The sequence below is a fragment of the Balaenoptera acutorostrata genome, chromosome 2 (assembly GCF_949987535.1).
Source record: "Balaenoptera acutorostrata chromosome 2, mBalAcu1.1, whole genome shotgun sequence".
NCBI lineage: Eukaryota > Metazoa > Chordata > Mammalia > Artiodactyla > Balaenopteridae > Balaenoptera > Balaenoptera acutorostrata.
In genome coordinates, this window is record NC_080065.1 from 85,953,281 (window position 1) to 85,967,776 (window position 14,496).

A 14,496-nucleotide genomic window follows, 5' to 3' on the forward strand; every position below is an offset into this window, starting at 1 on the left:
GCCCCCAGAGATGCAGAGTTTCTGGAACCACAGAAGACCATAAATCACGGTTTTTAGCAAGAAACTGGGATGCTCCTGGTGTAGGTAGTATGCCTGAGACGTTAAGAAACGTCTAATACATGAGGAAGCCATATTGTTATAATGCATACATTTTTGGTTGGTGGTTGTCTTAATGCTTATGTTCCATTTTTCTTGTATTTCAAGTTTACTGACACAATACAAAGGCTTAAAAACTGCATCCAGGACCTCCACTTCCTCAGCTTTGCCTCTTCAATCTTCTTGAAATGAGGAGCATGAATAATCTTTTGCCTTCATACTTATTTTTGCAGAGTGTAGATGATAGGAATTTGTCTACCACTGGCTTTTTTAGCCTCAGCTACCCGGTAACAACTTATAACTATTCCTTCCATTAGTGTGTCAGTTTGATAGACTTTTTGTCAAAGATAAAATGGAAAATTGGTAGGCAGAAAAAAACAGACATTTCATCACAATGAAGATTGCTCCATAATTGGTTTTCTAAGATTAGAGGGAACAGGATCAATGTACTTTTTGCTTTTGATCAGTTTATGAACATCATGACTTTAGTTCCTCCTACATTCTGTTGCTTGATGTTTGGAATAGCCAATCAAGGTTTTATGTAGTAATGTAGGCCATCTTCTGAGTAATAGGTGAGGGAAAGAGTGAGAGAATTAAACTCCCTTATCATTCTTCTTGCATTCTTACACTAGTTTTTTAGTATGTTTTCGAAGCATCAGTATAACCCCATACCAGCTCTACAGTTCTATTTCAGAAGATAGTCACTATGCTTCCAGAACTAATGTGACTGCTTTGTTTTACCCGCTCTGGAAAGAAAATTAAGTTTAATTTGTTTTAATGAAGTGAAATCTCCAATGCAAACTCATCTCCATATAACTAAGGAAACTATTGTATTTTCCTAGATATTTATAATTTCCTTTTGATATTTCGTTAGCAAATCTACATCCATATTTCAGTTAACATTAAATCTTCTGTAAGAGTTAACTAATAACCTTTGGAGAACATTTTGTGCAAAAAAAAAAAGGCATATAGAGTTTAGATTTGTTTAATATATTTCGTTTCTTCCATCATAGAGTACTTCATTATCTTGATCAGGTATATTGATAATGGACTTGAGACAAATCAGGAAATTAGACTGCTAGTTAATTCAGGTACAGAAATAAATTTAATCTCAATATTTACGTTTTATTCAGCATGATAAAGCTAGATTATGATATAAATCTATCAACTAACTGTGGCCTTAAAATTGCATGTATCAAAAATTGGCCAAGAATATGTTAAAAGCTTACTAATTTCTTGTCACAGTGACCAAAATGGTTCTTTTTCTTATGCATTGAACATATCATTGAATATTAAACTAAAAAGAAAACTGAAAATTCATCTAGTTTAAACCTTCTCCCTTATAAATGTGTAATTTAAGGAGCATAGAGATTAAAGGTCTTGCCACAGAGACATAGCTATAAATTACCTTGAAAATAAAACAAAGATCCCTTGTTCATAGACCAGTAGTCCATCACCTGTTTAAAAATATATGGACACATAATGTCCTAAGTCTGTATCACGTATAATGTCTTTCGTTAAGCTATTAACTGCTTTAAAACCTACTTCAATAAGCAATAATGTGTAATCTTATAAACTAAGAAGATAACAAAGAGATACCTGTTGTGCTGAAAGAGTTGGATAAAAAGAGACAGGAAATTTTTTTCATTGTGTAAGTCCACCATTTGTTGTCATTTCATTAGAAAAGCAATGAAAGGCTAAGTATTATCCTGTTTTAATTTTAACATTTGAAAGTAAAGATTACTTTCAATTTTAAAGTAATTTAAAAATAGCAAAAACCATTCATACCAGGTAAATAGTATAAATTACAAAAAACTATTAGTTTACATATGCACATAAATCTGTTGTCCTAAAGCATGTCTGTTACATGAGTTACTGATCAGTAAAGACATATTAATTGTATGCTTAGTTCTATATGGTCAACACTGCACTGGGAGATAATAGGGGGGAAAAATGTGACAATCCCTGTCTAGGAAACTCTAAAAAGTAGATCAGGGAGAAAAGACTTCAAATGAGGTACCATTTGAGAAAATTACAGAGCAGTGTATAATGAAGGAATAAACATATTTACTCAATCTAAAGGATAAACCTTTGAGAAAGGGAAAAAACGTAATTCAGTTATATTGCATTTATTTATCATCTCAATCAGTTTGCTTTAGTCTACTCCTTCTGCTATATTTTCTAATCCACATATCATTGTACAGTAGATCGCAGCTTAAAAACCATAAGAGAAAGCTCCATATGGAAGGAAGCTCAACTTCTTGACATAGTATACAGAGGATCACCATTTGGTCCCTGCCAAATTAATATAAACTATACTTTTTTCCACATTAGATGTTACTACTACAGTGAATAACTTGAAGCTTCTCCAGAGTGTCAGATTATTCACAGCCTCCCTGGAAAGCCCTTGCTTCCACCATTCCCCAAAACATGCTTGTTTTTGATGACCTTGACAGTTTTGAGGATTATTGGTCATAATTTGTGTGATATCCTTCAATTAGGATTTGTTTGATGCTTTTCTCCTAATTAGGCAGGGCTTATGTGTTTTGGGGATGAAGACTGCAGAGGTAAGGTGCCATTTTCATTACATATCAAGGGTCCATACTGTCAACATGACTTATTACTGTTGATGTTCACCTTCATCACCTGACTGAGGTTGTGTCTGTCATGTTTCTCTACTCAAAGGATATTCTTCTTTTTCTCTTTCCACATTGTTCTCTTTGACTACAATGTGCAGCCCACATTTAAGAGGTGAAGGGCTATGACTCATCAAATTGAGGGGTGGTGGAATATTTACATAAATAACTTAAAGTTATTCTGCATGAGTTATTTATCTCATCCTCAATTTATTATTTATTCAATCATTTATATAAATATGGAATCCAGGGCATTTATTTTATACTTTGGTTTATAGAAAGGATAATTTTCATCCTCATTTAAACATGGTAAATATATCCTAAGAATTTGCACAATATTTGATTGTAAAGGAATTTTATAGATACTACTGCCATTGAAGAAGTTTTACTTTAAAGTTAACATTAAATCAAATAGATCAAAAACAACAAAGTACAAATTGAACTTCCACTCAAGAAATTTAGTGTAAAAGGGGGGTATCAAGAACTAGGTCTCCAACCATGTTCTTTTTCATAAGCTTTATCTTCTAAGGGTTATAGGAAAGACTAAGAACTGATGTGCTAGAGATAATTCTACTTCTTTTTATGCCCCATTTGAATGATATTAAACTAGGTCAGGCAAGGCTGGAAGGGAAAGGACAGTCAAATAATTGTGGGGGTTTTTCCAGCTCAGGGGTGCTTATTTCTCATTTCCAAGACATAATTTTGAGAATTACAAGCACATTTTTGAGGCTATTGATGCAGAAGGTGTTTAGACAGATAGACCTTTTCTAACCCATGGACTGGGTGTGGTATAGATGGAATCAGAAGTTTTCTACATATCTTAGGGTGGGATACAGAAAGCCTAAGTAAAAGCTGAGAGCTGAGAAAGCCACATAGTAAGACCTCAGTAACAGAGACCATGGCCTTCAGAGTGTTGTATAAGCAAAGTACCCAAAAAAGACAAACCAGAAAACTTTGAGTAGGTCTGAAGAAACTCCAGTGAATAGATGAAGGAAGGTAGAAGCTAGGTCACAGCTGATAGCATATAAGCCATTTAAGAACTTACAACCTCAGGCTGAAAGAAAAGAGAAAGATAATTTGGAGAGAAACTACAAGACTATGTATTTATATTAAATATAATTAATTAACATGTAACTGACTGATATTTGATATTGAAAATGACTAACTCTAAGGTAGAAAATTTGAGAGTTTCTCTTCAACAAGATTGAGAAATATGACCAGTTTAAATACAAGAAAAAATCAACAATTATTCAAATATTTTTGATGAACTGGGGTTTTCATAGTTGAAGTTAGATGACTCCAACCAGCTGGATCCTCTGAGTTCAAATATACCGATCAAATAAAGGGATGAGTCAGGTGGCATGTTAACCCTGAGGTCTAAAGGAGGCCTAAATTTGTGAGGGACTCATGGTTCTGCATAGCCCATGGCTGATGCTAGAAATCACTCTCATCTGCTTCCATCTGTGACCTTCAGGAAAATTAGTATGTGTGTGAAGTAAAATTTAACTGAATAACTATACCACACTGGGATTTTTTTTTTTTTTTCATGAAACCACCTGACAGAGTGTGACATTGAAAAACATTTGTTAAGGGATCCCCATGACATAGAGGAATTATGATGGAATTACGTTAGTTAGATTGAGAGTGTCACTAGGTGACTTTGTCAGGAAATGGTTAGTATTGGGCTACCAGGGTGACACCAAGGCTCTTCCTTTTGGGGACCATGGTAAATGAAGACTCTGGTCCAGAAAAATTGTTGATAGGGCCTACCTCCTTTATGGGATGGCTGTGGTTTTCACATAGTATTCAGCAAAACGCACAAAGAAGAGAACTAGAAGCGGTAAAAACCAGGTGGTTGGGCCAACTAAAAGTAATGGAGTTTCGTTTTAGAAGGTTCTCTTGTGATGATCTGACTCTCCTGGCTGGTGGCAGCTGGCACAGTAATAGAGTGGACATATGATCCATATTCAAATGTGAGAAAACCTGGAAATCCTTTGAGGCATTTCAAGATGGCTACCCTAAGATACGGCAAGTCTTTCGGATAATTTTGTAGGAAATGTGGACCTAGTTTGTAATCACAGGCAGATAGGTATAAATATTTATATTACATAGGTAATGCTCTTTGAATGTTTGGAACTTTAACAGATTCAATGAATTGTAGTTACATGCCCTCACTGCAAAACTCTTCATTGAGTTTTTTTTTCTGACAACCAGCCAACCTTATTATTCTGAAGGTATTAAAGCTGTAAAGGGAGTTTAGAGAAGGACATGAAACATGAAACTCCAATAAAACACAACTTTTCAAGATTACAGTTTTATAAGTTAAACAAATATCTACAAAATGTGAGATTCCAAATTATGTTATGTTATTTGTGAAACTATATAAGTATCATGATGATAATCTTCTTTCTTTTAGGCTATGCTTCATCTATTCTGGAATCTTTTTATTCTTTATTGATGTCACTAGCATGGGGATAAAAACTGAATTACTTCAATGTAACAGCTGTGGGGAGCGTATTCTAAGACTATAAAAATAATTATTTTACCCCCATTATATAATAGGCATATAATGAAACAAGCAGTAATCTCAATCAGATATATATTGACCAAATAGTTTTTAAAGAAACTAAAGTACCAATAGATCAATACTAATACATTTTTCTACCATAAGTTGTTTTAGAAAGAGTGAGTGCTAATCAAGTCAAGTTGAAACCGCACACACCTACACACAAATGCCAAACAAATTTGGCAATAAATAATACATAGACCAGTTTATCTTGGCATTATATTTACAAATTACTGGATAAAGAGAGACATTTCTATGACAATTGGTTATCAAGGTATTTTTCTTTTTTCATTGAGATATAATTGACATAAAACATTGTGTAGGTTTGGTGTGTACAATGTGTTGATTTGATAGTGCCTTTGAAAATATGTGATGTGTTCCACAGTGAAGTACCTTTTTACAAGTACTCTCAAGTCCTGCTTATTAGACTGACTGATGCCAATATGTGGTTAAATGGTTAGTTCCAGGAACAAGAGCCATTTATTCAAAATCTGAACGTGATGCCTAGTGAGTCAGAAATTCCATGAAATCAAGGGGGTGGTAATGGCTTAAAAAGAAACCAAATGTCCTATTTAGAATAGCGTTAACATTTTGGAACCCAGCATTACATATTGTACTGCCCAGCTATTAATCCCCAATTTATCAAAATGGGAAAAATTCTATTTATTGTAACATTTAAACTATGGATCTGTTAAACCAAACATCTGCTTGTGAGATTTTAAATGCATCAAGAATCCCCTTGAATTTTCCCCTCCCCCAGTTTCCCTCCCCAGTGTATATCCTGTATCTGAAAATTTTCTATCATATGTCAGTTATTTTACATACTTTAAAAGGCTTCTCCTATACCAAAAAGCAAATGCCCTAGAAGAAAAATATGCTAAAATTATTTGCTCATGGAAACAAATGGCAGAGACAGAGCAAACTCATCAGAAATCATTTTTGCACACAACCCTTCAGTGTTGAAATAGGCAGTGGGATGGAATTACAGTTTTTGGATGGCAGCCACTCCTAGCTGTCATGTTCAATTGTGCAAACTCTTCTACATTTATGGGTGACACAATTCTAGCAAACAATTTTTAAAGGAAGATTTCTAGGAAAGCATTTTGCTTCAAGATAAAAACAGTAGCAGAAGAGAACTTTCTTATAGTGCCTCTTTGTCCTTTCTGCCTTCTTGAACACATATGGGAAAACAGGACTTGTGACAATCTTCTCATTGCTTCCCTGCTGAAATCCTGACTGACTTGTTGCCTTGAATTATAATTTTAGTCTCCATAACCCAAAATAATGCATAATTTCAATGTCACTCTTTTCTTGTCATCCTCCATGCCATGCATTTTGGAGGAGAAAAAGTCCCAGTGGAAAAGCAAAGTGGCCATAAATATTTTTTCTCCGTATATCTACGTGTATTTCAAAGAATGTTTATAAGATATACTATCCAAATACTCCTTACTTTATATTTATAATGTGGCTTTATTATTAGAAATTTTTTCAACAGTTAAGTTTGCTTAAAATAATGCCTGGTCAATGGTCATGACTTCCAAATTATTGCTTGATTTTTCTTACCTTCGAATTCTAGCAAAATTGAATGGAGAGAAACAATAGCTAGAGGCAGTGCAAACTGCTTAATCTAAAAGAGCTTATGGGAGTGTTTGTCCTTCCCCATTGACTGCATTCTTGCCCAGTTAGACCCAAGATCTGAACCAAACAGAACGCTTTGTCAATTCTCTGTGACATTTTGGTAGTGGTTTATGAAATCACCAGAAAATGATTCCCACACTCATACCAGTATTATATCTTATACCTTCATGTGAAACTTCAACTATAAGAAAACTGTGTGTGTGTGTGTGTGTATTGTACTGAAGATAAAAGCCTAGGAAGATATGTAATTGACAAGGTGCATTTCATAACAGCAATGTTTTTAGTAAGCAAGGTGTTCTAATGAAGGTACAGGTTAGAGAGAGTGGCTAAGTGTATAGTGATCAAGAATAGGCCAAGATTCAAATTTCAATATGGCAAACAACTATTTGTTTCTAGCATTTTTATTAACTTACACTAGTTGAACATGTAGTACATGAAGAATATTGGGACAGTGGCTGTGCACAACTGGCTGCCCCTTTAGTTCATACAGGGATTTTGTCAATACCCACAGGACATGTGAATGGGCATGGTGCATACACTGTCTCTTTATGAACATCTGTTATGGACTGAGTTCATCTCATTCTAGAATAAATAACCAGAAAGGGAAAAACACTACAGAACAAAATAAAAAGGGCAAAGAGGCATTATGAGAAAATTCTCTTCTGCTACTGTTTTATGCATATTTTATGAAGAATAGATCAGAGCAGAAGTGATTCATTGTTGGGAGGGGGGTACAAGAAATGTTTAAAAAGATATTTGGTGTCTTCTAAAGAATATAAAGCAGTATCTTCTCTATGAAATGGAAGCAAAAAGTCATAGAAAAGTTCAGGCTAAGATAAAAGAAAACGGGGTGGCATGAAAAGGTAAGTAAATTATAGAAAGAGCTCAAGGAAAGTAAAATGAAAAGGTAAAATTAACATTTGCCTGGGAGTCAGTCAAATAAAGCATTTGCTCTGTGTAAAATTGCATCAATGATAATGAATAGCAAAGCTGAAAGTTTTTCCAAAATAAAGAAAAGAATCTTTGATGAATATGATGATAAAGAGAACATAAGAAACAGATTATAACAAAAATCTGTTATAATGTACCACTTATACATTATTCTTAAGCTGGTACATTATTCTATACACATGCATGCAATGTGTGATCCTACTGTATGATTTTGGTTATGACTGTGATAATGAATATTTAATAAGTGTCTTGTAATTATGAGAGAAATTAGGTAGACTAATTTTTATTTTTATTGCGTAATATTGTTTCAGTTTTTCTAGCCAGAATGTAGAAATAACCATATTTTGTGCAATTTTTTCTCAGTATACTCCAAAAACTGTAAAGTTATGTTTTTTCTTTCATAATTGGCGTTACCTACCAAAACCCAGTGTACTATTAAATAAAATCACTGTGAAAAACCATTTAACTATGATTTTATTTTATATATTTTAATTATATCTTTAGATTTTGTGATATAGGAATATAAATTATAAAGCTTACCCAGGTCAATATTTCCCTTTACTTAATAACTGTCCTTAAGTTTGCTCCTCTAAGAGCTGATACAACACAACTATCTTTATTTTAAAAGCTATGTATTGAAAAAGGATGAAATCTTAATGGTATAAATTATGAAATCCACCTGTCAAACCTAATTGAGTAAAATGAATAAAGAAAACTTCTATTTCCATTATCATTTCATGACTTCTTCATATCTGATGCTTTGAGATTTTTCTGTTAAATACAGATGAAACTATAACGAGACATAACAAACATAAAGTGAAAAAACAAGGAGGCTCTAAAAACACCGCAGTGCTTAGCAGTTATGAAAGACATAAAAAAAAGTCCTAATAGATATACAATGTTTAAATAATTACACAGTTATAAAGATATAATCCCAATATTATGATTCTTTTTGGGTGAAATTCTCATAGCTTCAAATGTCTCAACAATTAAATATTTCTATAAAATGTTTTAAAATAACTTCCAGTGTTTCATAAGGGTAAGCTAAATGTCATTGCCTTTTTCTTCTTTTACAGTCTATGGAATGGATTAAAATTAGCCCTAAATTTTATTTTGTCTTATTTTATTTTTTGTTTGTTTTTTTTTTAACATCTTCATGGGACTATAATGGCTTTACAATGTTGTGTTAGTTTCTGCTGTACAACGAATTGAATCAGCTACATGTATACATATATCCCCATACCCCCTCCTTGTTGAGCCTCCCTCCCACCCTCCCTATCCCACCCCTCTAGGTGGTCACAAAGCACTGAGCTGATCTCCCTGTGATATGCAGCTGCTTCCCACTAGCTATCTGTTTTACATTTGGTAGTGTATATATGTCCATGCTACCCTCTCACTTCGTCCAAGCTTACCCTTCCCCCTTCCAGTGTCCTCAAGTCCATTCCCTACATCTGTGTCTTTATTTCCGTACTGCCCCTAGGTTCATCAGAACCATTTTTTTTAGATTCCATATATATGTGTTAGCATACGGTATTTGTATTTCTCATTCTGACTTACTTCACTCTGTATGACAGACTCTAGGTCCACCCACCTCACTACAAATAACTCAATTTCGTTTCTTTTCATGGCTGAGTAACATTCCACTGTATATATGTGCCACATCTTCTTTATCCATTAATCTGTCGATGGACATTTAGGTCGCTTCCATGTCATGGCTATTGTAAATAGTGCTGCAGTGAACATTGTGGTACATGACTCTTTTTGAATTATTGTTTTCTCAGGATATATGCCCAGTAGTGGGATTGCTGGGTCGTATCGTAGTTCTATTTTTAGTTTTTTAAGGAACCTCCATACTGTTCTCCATAGTGGCTGTATCAATTTACATTCCCACCAACAGTGCAAGAGGGTTCCCTTTTCCCCACACCCTCTCCAGCATTTATTGTTTGTAGATTTTTTGATGATGGCCATTCTGACCGATGTGAGGTGATACCTCATTGTGGTTTTGATTTGCATTTCTTTCATAATTAGTGATGTTGAGCATCTTTTCATGTGTTTGTTGGCAATTTGTATATCTTCTTTAGAGAAATGTCTGTTTAGGACTTCTGCCAATTTTTGGATTGGGTTGTTTGTTTCTTTAATATTGAGCTGCATGAGCTGCTTGTATATTTTGGAGATTAATCCTTTGTCAGTTGCTTCATTTGCAAATATTTTCTCCCATTCTGAGGGTTGTCTTTTCGTCTTGTTTATGGTTTCCTTTGCTGTGCAAAAGCTTTTAAGTTTCATTAAGTCCAATTTGTTTATTTTCGACTTTATTTCCATTATTCTACGAGGTGGGTCAAAAAGGATCTTGCTGTGATTTATGTCATAGAGGTTTCTGCCTATATTTTCCTCTAAGAGTTTTATAGTGTGTGGTGTTACATTTAGGTCTTTAATCTATTTTGAGTTTATTTTTGTGTGTGGTGTTGGAAAGTGTTCTAATTTCATACTTGCACATGTAGCTGTCCAGTTTTCCCAGCACCACTTATTGAAGAGGCTGTCTTTTCTCCATTGTATATCTTTGCCTCCTTTGTCATAGATTAGTTGACCATATGTGCGTGGGTTTATCTCTGAGCTTTTCATCGTATTCCATTGATCTATATTTCTGTTTTTGTGCCAGTACCATACTGTCTTGATTACTGTAGCTTTGTAGTATAGTCTGAAATCAGGGAGCCTGATTCCTAAGCTCCTTTTTTCTTTCTCAAGATTGCTTTGCCTATTCAGGGTCTTCTGTGTTTCCATACAAATTATAAAATATTTTGTTCTAGTTCTGTGAGAAATGCCATTGGCAATTTGATACAGATTGCACTGAATCTGTAGATTGCTTTGGGTAGTATACTCATTTTCACAATGTTGATTCTTCCAATCCAAGAACATGGTATATCTCCCCATTGCTTTTTATCGTCTTTGATTTCTTTCATCAGTGTCTTATAGTTTTCTGCATAATGGTCTTTTGCCTCCTTATGTAGGTTTATTCCTAGGTATTTTATTCTTTTTGTTGAAATGATAAATGGGGTGGTTCCTTAATTTCTCTTGCTGATTTTTCGTTGTTAGTGTATAAGAATGCAAGAGATTTCTGTGCATTAATTTTTTAACCTGCTACTTCACCAAATTCCTTGATTAGCTCTAGTAGTTTTCTGGTCGCATCTTTAGGATTCTCTATGAATAGTATCATGTCATCTGTAAACAGTGACAGCTGTACTTCTTCTTTTCCGGTTTGGATTCCTTTTATTTCTTCTTCCTCTCTGATTGCCATGGCTAAAACTTCCAAAACTATGTTGAATAATAGTGGTGAGAGTGGGCACCCTTGTCTTCTTCCTGATCTTAGTGGAAATGGTTTCAGTTTTTCACCATTGAGAACGATGTTGGCTGTGGTTTTGTCGTATATGGCTTTTATTATGTTGAGGTAGGTTCCCTCTATGCCCACTTTCTGCAGAGTTTTTATCATAAATGGGTGTTGAATTTTGTCAAAAGCTTTTTCTGCATCTATAGAAGTTATCATATGGTTTTTATTCTTCAGTTTGTTAATATGGTTTATCACATTGATTGATTTGCATATATTGAAGAATCCTTGTATTCCTGGGGTGAATCCCACTTGATTATGGTGTATGATCCTTTTAATGTGCTGTTGGATTCTGTTTGCTAGTATTTTGTTGAGGATTTTTGCATCTGTGTTCAGTGATATTGGCTTGTAATTTTCTTTTTTTGTGACATCTTTGGTTTTGGTATCAGGGTGATAGTGACCTCGTACAATGAATTTGGAAGTGTTTCTTCCTCTGCTATATTTTTGAAGACTTTGAGAAGGATAGGTGTTAGCTCTTCTCTAAATGTTTTACAGAATTCACCTGTGAAACTATCTGGTCCTGGACTTTTGTTTATTGGAAGAATTTTAATCACAGTTTCATTTTCAGTGCTTGTGATTGGTTTGTTCATGTTTTCTATTTCTTCCTGGGTCAGTTTTGGGAAGTTGTACTTTTCTAAGAATTAGTCAATTTTATTGGCATATAGTTGCTTGTAGTAGTCTCTCATGATCCTTTGTATTTCTTCAGTGCCAGTTGTTACTTCTCCCTTTTCATTTCTTATTCTGTTGACTTGAGTCTTCTCCCTGCTTTTCTTGATGAGTCTGGCTAATGGTTTATCAATTTTGTTTATCTTCTCAAAGAACCAGGTTTTAGTTTTATTGATCTTTGCTATTGTTTTCTTCATTTTCATTTATTTCTGATCTGATCTTTATGATTTCTTTCCTTCTGCTAACTTTGGGGTGTTTTTGTTCTTCTTTCTCTAATTGCTTTAGGTGTAAGGTTAGGTTGTTTATTTGAGGTTTTTCTTGTTTCTTTAGGTAGGATTGTATTGCTATAAACTTCCCTCTTAGAACTGCTTTTGCTGCATCCCATAGGTTGTGGGTTGTCGTGTTTTCATTGTCATTTGTTTCTAGGTATTTTTTGATTTCCTCTTTGATTTCTTCAGTGATCTCTTGGTTGTTTAGTAGCATATTGTTTAGCCTCCATCTGTTTGTATTTTTTACAGTTTTTTTCCTGTAATTGATATCTAGTCTCATACTGTTATGGTCAGAAAAGATACTTGATAACAATTTCAATTTTCATAAATTTACCAAGGCTTGATTTGTGATCCTAGATATGGTCTAACTTGGAGAATGTTCCATGTGCACTTAAGAAGAAAGTGTATTCTGTTGTTTTTGGCTGGAATGTCTATAAATATCAGTTAAGTCCATCTGGTCTAATGTGTCATTTAAAGCTTGTGTTTCCTTATTTATTTTCATTTTGGATGATCTGTCCATTGGTGAAAGTGGGGTGTTAAAGTTCCCTGCTATTATTGTGTTACTGTCAATTTCCCCTTTTATGGCTGTTAGCATTTGCCTTATGTATTGACAAAGAAGGACACAAAAAAGGACATTGATCAAGGGATCAATCCAAGAAGAAGATATAACAATTGTAAATATTTATGCACCCAACATAGGAGCACCTCAGTAAGTAAAATTTTAGAGAGTATATATATGTCTACAGAAAGAATCCTGAACATTAACAAGAGCCAGGGATAATGTATTACATTTTAAAGAAATTATGGCATCTCTTCTTTCTGACTTGTGCCAGAACAATTATGGGACTCTTAAATCTGAGAAATTGATGTAAATGAAATTAGTTTTATATATCCTTCATATTCAGATTGTAAACATCTAAAATATTTGCAAACAAGCCCTGGTTTGGGGTCAAACTGGTCTTACTATTGTAATGCAATAGGCTCTTCTTCCCCACTCAGCAACCCACAGTCCTCAGGGTGCTCCTAGAATATGGGTCCACAGGGTGTTACCAGACACTCTCTCCAAACACAAACGTTCCTTGCAGTATAACCACAGAAGTCCAATTTCACATGCAATGAATGGATTTTTGTCAGTGGTCTTACGAGGATAAATATGGTGAATTTAATTAACTTAATGTTCAGGAAATTAGATTATTGAAACTGTTGTTCCAAGCTAAAGTCCTTCTGTAACTTCTGTCACATTTACCCTGTCTGATGTTCTGGGTTCTGTGAACTAGTGATAAAAGTGTATTCATCTCAGATGAGATCTTTTGACACTCTCTGCTTCTTGATCACAATGGTATTTGGTGCCTGCATGATCAGAGGACGTTATTCTAGATGAGGTCAAGTCACTTACACTCTGTTTTTCTTTATATATTGTTGTGACTTGCTTTGTTAATTCAGCCTCAAGTGGACTATAATTTCACCTGTAGCACAACATGAAAATCAAAGTTTTATTTAAATTAGTATCATGAATATTTCTAACATGAAAAAAGAATGGCTCTCTTATATGGAAAAAATCTATTTCTCTTGATTAAAGGGAAGCAGAATTATAGCCGTTTTATGACCTGATAGTAATTATTATAATTAGTCTTTAATTTATATGCGTCTACCATCTTAGAATTGGCTACTTTTTGTGTGGCCAAGAACAACTGGCATTGGGATTACCTGGGAGCTTTTTAGAAATGGTAGAATCTCAGCCTCCACGCACATCCACTAAATAAGTTTAAGAAACACTTTTCTAGAATATTTTACTGCCACTCATAAGCCATTCACATTTCCTGATGCCTCAACATCCCCAAAGACAGACGATGAGCAACGCTCCAGATGACCAGGTGCACCAATGTGATCAGATTTCTCCCAAGTTCCCCTCCTTTGCCCTCCTCTGGTTGTGGCGTGGTGACATGCAAATGCACCAGTGAAATACCTTCATGCCTTTTGCTTGTGTCCTCCATCCTGATCCTCCAAAGAGACCCTTACCCAGGAGTCCTCACACTCTCTCTTAGCTCCCCAACTACTAGGTTGTACCACTCCCTTGGTGCTTCTCCCATGTGGTCCTTGCATGGTGTGCTGTGCCTCCCTTTTCTGAGACCAGTGAATATAGTAAATCCTTTTAATCTCATATACTTTTCTGAGTGTAATTTCCACAGCCATGTTGGAGTAATCCTTAAAGACCCCGCATGGGAGCCTTGCTCCTTCGTTTACAACACAAATGGGAATAAGATAAATTATCTATGGTTCCTGCATGAGACCATG